This window comes from Oncorhynchus kisutch, unplaced genomic scaffold (assembly GCF_002021735.2).
Source record: "Oncorhynchus kisutch isolate 150728-3 unplaced genomic scaffold, Okis_V2 scaffold1705, whole genome shotgun sequence".
Classification (NCBI taxonomy): Eukaryota; Metazoa; Chordata; class Actinopteri; order Salmoniformes; family Salmonidae; genus Oncorhynchus; species Oncorhynchus kisutch.
The window spans coordinates 1-9,636 of NW_022263650.1; the positions used below are offsets into that span (position 1 = coordinate 1).

The following is a 9,636-nucleotide window of genomic DNA, read 5'->3' on the forward strand; positions in this document are numbered from 1 at the left end:
AAGAATATTCTACGGTAGTTTGGTTTCACAACAATATTGCATTTTCGCCCCAAAACAGCGCTCTACACTTGTAAAGCTGATGTTGATGTGTATTTCAATGTGGTATGGAACACCGTTTGGGTCTTTGCGTGTCAAACACGTCAAATAACACTATTTGACACGTTAAATAATCTCATAATTTGACAAATAACAGTTTAAGTGTAGAATGTTGTGTTGGACTGCAACTTCTGGGGTAGCTAGCTAGCGTTAGCTTGGTACCTAACTAACACCAATACAACCAGCCTGAAAACAATGACCAGTAGAAACTGCAGTTATTTTCATTATTCTTAGGAATGATTTAGGAATCCTTGTAAGTATTAGCAAGGTAGTCGCTTGTTGTTCGCCTATTGACATTAAACTTCAGTTCATGAAAATAAATAGCTAGCCAGCTACTAAACCCTGTTGCCCAAAGTTAACGTTATAAGCAGCCAGCTAGGACCGGGACCGGTTTGTGAAGCTAGCCAACCTCGTTTAGCATGAGCTATTCAATTATGGCATAATTCTACTATTTGTATTTTATTTGCATCACTGTCAATTACATAATTTTATTTTGGAGGCTAACTGCAAAAGTCCACTATTGTGGTTAATCCTTATTGTGGCTAGCTTCACATAGATGGGGTCTGACCATTAATCAAATAAGAACTGTCTTGTAAATTAGGGTTATTTTAGATGACCCCTAGCTTACTGAAACAGATTGTTGTTTTGCTATGCTTTTGGGGATGAACATTGTTTGCATCCATGAGCTAGCTAGCTCTTTTATGACCAGCACTGTAGGTGCTCGATTCAACTTTAGCATACGTATCGATGAATCGTTGTGACATATTAAATACGAGTGATAGTGTAATCAATGTGTAATAACTAGTTAACATTTTTTAAATGTATGAATTCGTTAAATTATGTGACGTGCAGTCATATTCAGGTCCTGGGTGGTCAACAAGCTATTTGACACGTCAAATAGTGTTATTTGGGACGTCAAATAGGGTTGATATGACACATCAAATAGTGTTATTTGACTTGTATCTTTTTTTCTCTCAAAACGGGCGTTCCAGAATGTGGCCCTTTTAACGAGGCTGTTCACGTGGAACCCTCCCTTGGGTTGGTTCTGTGCCGCGTGGCATTGTGATAGAACGAACCAGACTGGATTCGAAAACCCAACCGTCGCCTATATTGAGGTTCCTATAAATCGGCGGAGGAGAAGATTATCCATAGATATGTTTTGATACGCTAATAGCTAGCAGAGTTGCTAACTAGCTACAGATAATTTGTTGACATATTAGTCGAGTTAGCAAACTGGCTATACTTTGACCATTCAGACCGTTCTCCCAGTTTATGCCTGTCAAAGGGTCATGTTTTAGCGTGACAGTTTGCGCATCATTTGAATAATAACATCTCAGAAACATTGAGATTTTGGAAGAGCCAAGATGTCTGGGGAACTAGAGCAGATTCTCTTACAGCTCACGCAGCCTGACAATGCGATTATTCAGCAGGTAAAGACTCTCCTGATTTAGCCTGTGAAATTGGGATTGACACTTACCCTGGCATGCTTTGATAACAAGCACCAACGGGCTATCAAACTGTTAACGTTTAGTTATCAAAATGGACAACTATTAGCAAGCCAAATTATGTCACAAACGAGTGTGGCTAAAACACAGTTATTTTCCTACATGGTCTGTCTCACTTTATAAACTTGACAGTTCACGAATGTTTTAGCTGCCTGGCTAGTTTACTTTATTTCAGTCAGTATTCGCCATATCCAACATTTTTTTTCCTCCTACAGGCCACCGCCCAGCTGAAGCTGGCTTTTAAAGACCCAGCCATCATCCCAGCGTTGTGTGCTGTCATGACTGGGTCCCAGAACACGCAGGTATGTAGGTGACACATGAGTTACACTAACACCTATCATCTGTGTGAAGATACCAGATGTTGAACCCAGGGCCTTGCATGAGTTATCTTTGTGCGGCTTATCGCTGACTCTCACCAGTGAATTAATCGTTGCTCCCCCCTCTCATCAGATCCGCCAGTCAGCTGCAGTAATGTTGCGGATGAGAGTGAAGAAGCATTGGAAGAAGATTAGCCCTGATCACAGAGAGAGGTTGGCTGCCCTTTGTTGTCCAATTCCCCCCCCATCAGTAATTTTCAAGTCCTCTGTATTTGGACTGTTGAATGAATTCCCACTGAGCATTATTTTTTAAACATTTCTATTGTATTTGAGATGTTTTTTGTTTTTTTTGCGTCATAGTTTGAAAGCAGTGGTCCTGAAAGCCTTCCAGCAGGAGACAGAGTAAGCATATTTTATCCTTTACATAAAAACACACAGTCACACATTTTATTTTGAGGTGGAAAAGCGCGATTTATTAGAATATCAGTGGATATCAAACAGATAGCTATAACCTATATCGGACCATAACCACTAACTCATCCATACACACCGATGAAACTTGTTACATCTGAACTTGACAATAACCCCTGTCTCTGTTTCCAGACACACAGTACGCCACTCCCTCTCGCAGCTCAGCCGCAGTGATGGTCAAACACGAGACGCCAGACCGCTGGCCTGCTCTATTCACACTCCTCAACCAGTCCACCAAGAGCAACAACCCAATGGACAGACAGGTATCAGCTTCTTTAGATAGAACTAAAAAACTGCAACATCTTTGTTGTAATTCACGGGATATAAAAGGATGGCTTCAGTTGGCTTGTCCTGACAACGTGAACATCGAGAGGTTGGGCTTTACGTGGATTTGACCGGCGCTCTTGATGGTTGCTCACTGATTGGTCAGAATATGCATTGATCAAAATGTCTCCCTCAGGTGGGTCTACTCTTGCTCAGCAAAGTGGTGGAGTCCAATCCGGAGCCCTTCAAGCCCCACTATCGCCAACTGCTGCAGCTGTTTGGCACCGTGCTGCGAGACCTGGACAACCCCACAGCCATGTACTACAGCATCCTCACCCTCACCGCTATGACTGCCTACACTGGCACAGAAAGAGATGGTGAGGCCACAATCTTATCTATTTGATGTCCTTTTGGAGTGAACAGAGGTTTTAGTCTACCAGTTTCCTTCGTTGCTGTGTTGAAATGAAATGTCTTGTCTTTCAGAACCTAATGCGCTCCCTCATCCCAACACTGATCATTGCTCTCAGACACCTCATCAAGGCAGACCAGGTAGGGAATAGTTCAATATGTCAGCCCCCACTAGCACCACTGGTGACTGCACCAGTCTTCAGGGATGACTGTTGAAAAACACTATTGTCCCTTGATTGGAGTTATTCTATGTGTTGATCAGGCCAGTGAGCCCATGGAGGTGTTATTAGACTGTTTCTATGTGTTGACCAGAATCAGGCCAGTGAGGCCATGGAGGTGTTATTAGACTGTGTCTATGTGTTGACCAGGATCAGGCCAGTGAGGCCATGGAGGTGTTATTAGACTGTTTCTATGTGTGACCAGGATCAGGCCAGTGAGGCCATGGAGGTGTTCGATGAGCTGATGGAGAGTGAGGTGTCCATCATGGTCCCACACATCACTGAAATTGTCACTTCTGCTTGGAGGTGAGAACAAGGAGCTTATAAAAATATTTCTAATGACTTTTTGCTTACATGCCATTGTAGGAAAGTGATGTTTGTCTTATTGACAATGACATGTGTGTATGTGTGTCTCAGGTCAGTGCAGACACTACACTGACTGACTCCCTGCGTGTGAAGGCTCTGTCCTGCATTGCTTTTCTCATTCGTCTCAAGAGCAAGGTAAAGTCACCAGTTATAAAATGGATGCCCTGGCCTAGATTCACCCTCCAGTAGCCCTCTTGTCCTTAAACTGAGGTATATGTCAAAAGTCTCTCTAAACCACTAAACCATAGAGATGAGCCTTTCTCCTTTTGTCAGTTAAAAAATGTGTAGCTTGTCAAGTGATGTATGCTGGGTTGTTCTCTCTCTCCGCTTCAGACAGTGTTAAAGCAGAAGCTGCTCAATCCCATCCTGCAGACGGTGTTCCCCGTGCTTAGTGCAGCGCCACCACCTGGGGAGGAGGACCCTGAGGACGAGGAGAACAGCAATGAGGACGACACTGACAACGAGAGTCCCAAACACTTTGCTGCTCAGGTAAACTTCCCTTCTCTGTTGTTGGACTGTATATATCATGCACAGAAAATATATCATGCACAGAAAACAGGTGATGTTTTTTCAGAGAGCGTGTTTGAAATAGAATGTATTTTTGTTTGCAGGTTATTGACACCATGGCTCTTCACATGCCCCCTGAGAAACTATTCCACCAACTGGTTAGTGAACACACTCACTCGCTTCATACATCATTTGCCTGCCAATCAGTCATTTCAATTCATATTATTATCATCTCTGTGACATAGCGGTAGGATTGTAGCAGCAGTATTTTTTAAACTAATTTGCGGTCTTGTACTGAGGTACACCAATTTCCATGCATAGAAGTACATATGGTTTTAGTAAGTATGTATGTCTGACCCATGGTGTGTCCATCAGATGCCGCTGACTCAAGCATGTCTGGCCAGTGATAACCCCTATGAGAGGAAAGCTGGCCTGATGTGTCTGGCAGTGCTGGCCGAGGGCTGTGCCGACCACATACGGACCAAGTGAGTCCCCTGTGCAATGCTGTTTTGATGTCTATTCAGTGGCTCCGTGTCCAAAAAAAGAAGTTTTTTTAAAGGTTTACATTTGGCAATGTGTGTAATGTAGATATAAACCACAGTCATGGTTTTTATTTTTCCTCTTATTCAAATGGAGAGATTGTATTTTTCCCTGCTAATCCCACTCTGTCTGTCAGGATGCTGTCGTCCATGTTGCAGACGGTGTGCCAGAGTCTGTCAGACAGTAACCAAGTGGTCCGCAGCGCCGGCCTCTTGCCCTGGGACAGTTTTCTGAGCACCTGCAGCCTGAGGTCAGTAAGTATTGTGCTGAGCTGATGCCACTGTTGCTGGGCTACATGTCTGCTCTGAACCAGGCCAAGATCGGACACGTCACCAAGGCCTTCTACGCCCTGGAGAACTTCCTGGAAAACCTGGGTGAGGATCCTCCCATTCACCTTATCCTGATCCATAACCATCTGTCTTGCTATTATTTGATTCTGTTCTGTTCTATACTCAGATAATAAAATGCTAAACTGTAGCTAGGTAAACAAATATTCAGTCAATGACTCTCTTGTTTTTTAGTCTCGTCCCCAGACTACTTTCAATGTACAGATAAGATGAGGTTGAATTTGTCATCATCTCTGTTCTGTGCTGATATTTTCACTAACAGTGTTCCATCCCCTATCAGGTTCAGAGATTGAGCCCTACCTGCCCACCCTGATGGAGACCATGTTGTCTGCCCTCAGCAACGCAGAGAACCTGAAGCTCAAAGAGCTGGCTGTCAGTGCTATAGGAGCTATAGGTAACACCCAGCAAAAGGCCTTTCAATAGAGCATGTTACATCTCAATAATGTAGCGCTGGTGTCTTCCTTCATCCACACTGGTCTGAAAGCTAAAAGGTAGTCCCAGTTGTTTTAAAACTGTTTTCAGATCAGTGCAGATGGAGAGGACAGAAGTTGAGGAAGCCACTTGAGACTGTTGAGATGCAAGTGGTGCGTACGTAGCTAACTGTATTAACTCCTCTCTTCCTTTCAGCCAATGCAGCCAAAGAGAAGCTAGTTCCTTACTTCCTGCCTGTCATTGAGAGTCTGAAGGGCTTCCTCACTGACACCAGGGATGAGATGAGGTCTCTGCAGACACAGGCTCTGGGTAGGTTAACTATCTCTAAGGCTTAGTCAGTTTGATGTGGTCGTTCAGCAGACACTTTTAGTCAATATGACTGACAGCTTAGACTTGACAGTATACTATATGTGGCCCCGGTAGTTTCTAAATTTAAACTCTTATATTTCATAGCACTATGCTCCAACTAACTGAGCTATCGGAACCCGTCTTGTGTAAACAAGATGAATGAACTATGAGTCACCTGTGAATGGGGATTGATGGGTATACATTGTCCTTTCAGATACTCTGTCAGTGCTGGCCGCACCATAGGTAAAGAGGTGTTCAGCCCCTGGCTGCAGAGTGTGTTCAGCTGGGACTCAATCTCACCAACACTATCGATGACCCAGACCTGCGCCGCTGCACGTATGTAGTTACCGGGTGTTTGTGTGCCAGATACTGCTACTCTCTAGTAGAAGTCCTGCCAACCTTTTTTGGGGTGGGCTTTCAGAGTGCATGGCTGTTTTCTGACTTGTAGATTAGTTTGTATATCGCCCAACTCTCTGCCTTTCTCTCGGTGTGCAGGTACAGCCTGTTTTCGGCTGTGTCCACAGTGAGTCCAGACTGTCTGAACCCACACCTCACTGCCATCACCACCATCATGCTTCTGTCTCTCAAGTCCACAGAGGGAGTCACGGTCAGTCAATGGGCTTTATGGCTCCAAACCCTTCCTATTCTCACCACTCAGGACGTGGCGTTGTATTCCATTTCAACTCAGCCAATTCAGGACGTGACAAGAAATGCATGAATGAAAAGTCCACATAGATACGTAATGACATTTCAATGGACCGAATTGAAATGGAGTTGATCCTGGTATCATGCTATGCACATCCATAATGTCTGAAAGAATTGATCCTCTGATGAACTCTTTCTTTTCTCCATGATCAGGCTCACCTTGAGGAGGACAAGACGTTTGTCCTGCTGGATGGCGATGATGATGACGACGAGGCTCAGGGAGACACCATTTTGGACGAGGAGGGGACTGACAACGTGGACCCAGACATCGCCGGGTATGTCTGAGATGTTGATGATGATCTTGTGATGTTTGATGTTCATACACAATGCAAAGGCTCCCTAAAGCAGCCTTTCAAGGCAGCTCTCATAAAAGGTGTCAATGGTAACCATGTTGTTTTCCCCGGCACTGAGCTAGGCAGAGGGACCTCTCCATCCCCCATCCTAACCTCTGTGCTCTCACTTCATTCCCCAGGTTCAGTGTAGAAAACGCCTACATTGATGAGAAGGAGGATACCTGTGACGCCCTGGGAGAGATTGCCTTCAACACCGGGTAAAGACTCGAGATCATAGACATCTTTGGTGGTGGTTGTCACAGACCATTAAGGCTCTATATTCATTCAGGACTGCATGGTATCAGCAGTCAGCCACTACTCTGGTTCCACTTTTCATTAGTCAGTGCATGAGCAATTCGACATCTGGCATTGTTGGTCTCCATTCCTCTCTGTGCCGGGAGACCTGGTATACAATCGTTTTTACTTCCCAGCAACTGAAATGTGTGTTCTGTTGACTAACATTTTTAAAAGGTTATATATTCATTCCTATGCTGTATATACACTATATATACAAAAGTATGTGGACACGCCTTCAACTTAGTGGATTTGGCTATTTCAGCCACAAACAGGTGTATAAAATCTTGTACACAGCCATGAAATCTCCATAGACAAACATTGGCAGTAGAATGGCCTTACTGAAGAACTCAGTGACTGCTAGCCTCTGCCATCCCAGCGGAGACCTTCCAGCCCTATCTCAACGAGCTTCTGCCGCTCATCATGAACAAGGCTGTGAGTAACACAACCATCACCACACCTTTTCTCCCTTAACACAAATCATTTACTCTAGTTGACAAGCCATCAATATAGAGATAAATAGACCTAATTCCTAGTTCAGTTTGGTTGAAATTCTACAATTTCCTCAATTAAAGTTTTATTTTGAGTTTGCAAAAAAAGTCACCATGAGCACAGAAAGGATAAACCTTTTATTTAGAGATGTAGTTAAATGTAGTTATATGTATTGAATGAGTGGATTTATTTCTCTTCCTCTGTAGAAGTTGTCGTACACAGTGGCCGACCGTTCATTCTCCGTGGGCACGCTCGGAGAGATCCTGCAATCCCTCGTCAACGTATCTGGGGGCAGGGCCTGTGCCGGCAAACTGTCCAATCAGCTGCTGCCTGTCCTAGTGGCTGGGGTGAGAGACAGCGACAGTGAGGTTCGCAACAACAGCGTGTTCGCACTGGAGCACTGGCCCAGGCTGCTGGACCCCTCGTCGCACGGTATCCCTCAATAATAATGAAGTGTATGTGTGCGTGTTCAGGGTTGATCACTGATATGGTTCTGATGAGAAGCTAGACACATTGACCAGCCCTGACCATATCAGTAGATTTCTATTACTATGTTACTGACCTGTCCCAGAAGACCAGGGTCTTTTCCTCAACTCCTGTCCCTCCCAGAGACTACCCCATGATGCTGTCCCTCTTCTCCAACCTGCTGTCTAAGAACAGGATAGGAGGGTGATTGACAACCTGTGTGCTGCCCTCTGCAGGATGATCATGAGCAACATGGAGGGTGTCCCTCTGGAACAGGTACTGTCTATGCACATTCATTCATGGGATGTAATACCGGGCCACTGCCTACCTTGAGGTTTGTGCATGACTCAGAGATTTGATCTCCAGTTCTTTAATGTCCCAAATGCTGTACATTAGATTTACAATGTAAGAGTTTTCCACATGCTTTTTTGACATACAGACACATGAGTTGATGAACTGATTGTTACTCAGTGATGCTCACTTAGCTAACTCTGCCTGTCATAGGTGGTCCCTGCCCTCCTGGCTCACCTCCCTCTGAAGGAGGACATGGAGGAGAATAAGACTGTGTACAGCTGCTTGGCCATGCTCTACTCTCAGAACCCTGCACTGGTACGCTGATCTTCAGTGGTGTTCTTCCATCATGTTGACTAATCTGATTGTGCTGTTACATACCCATCTGTTTGTATATTAGTATTTATGTTGTCTCCTCAGGTCCTGAGTCAAATTAAGCCAATAGTATCTGCTTCCAGCCACGTCCTGGGAACCAATGATCTTGACACAGGCGAGAGCTTTAAATCCTGACAGGTTTCCTCACCTTGTTGTGTAGAAATGTTGTCTTAACGTTCTAACAATGTAATAACAACGTAGGTCTTTGTGTTCCAGAAACCCAGAACACCCTGGTCATGCTGCTCCGAGACGTCGCTCAGCGTCACTCCAAGGAATTCGAGGTCGCCATGAAGTCACTTCCCGCTGAGCAGAAGATGAAGCTGACAGGGGCCGTTAGCCAATCCTAGCACACCACGTCAGCCAGCTATTCCATGCCAGTCAAAGCCAGCGAATTGTAGGATTTGTGTTACTACATATGACAAGTGGGACAGTAGTTGGAACACGTTCAAATTGGGTAAACCTGCAAACTCCTGCACTTGAACCATTCTACTATTAGGATTCTATCATTATTCAGAGGTTCTGTTCCTAGTTCTCACTTTTTAATTTATATTGTCTGTGCTTTTTAGAAGTTATTAATTTTTTTGTGTGTTACTAGTATGTGTTTGTTTACATAATGCATAAGAACAGCCCTTAGCCATGGTATATTGGCCATTATACCACACCCCGCCGGACCATATTTCTTAATTGTAGTACAGTAAATAACATTTTATAGGTATCATAGGACAATTCAGGCCACTTGGAGACAGATGGCTACAATGGCTTCACATGTAAATGCAGTGTATAGTCAGCACCTGTTAGCAATGCTTTCACATACTGGACCAAACTGGCCCAAGAATTACCATTCAAATGCTTGAATGCTTTAG

General features: G+C 44.3%; 1 pseudogene; it reads left to right on the top strand.

Annotated features, from left to right (window-relative positions):
* Positions 1-1,448: 1,448 nt before the first annotated feature.
* LOC109887951 (importin-4-like) lies at positions 1,449-9,419 on the top strand (annotated as a pseudogene).
* The last annotated feature ends 217 nt before the right edge of the window (positions 9,420-9,636 follow it).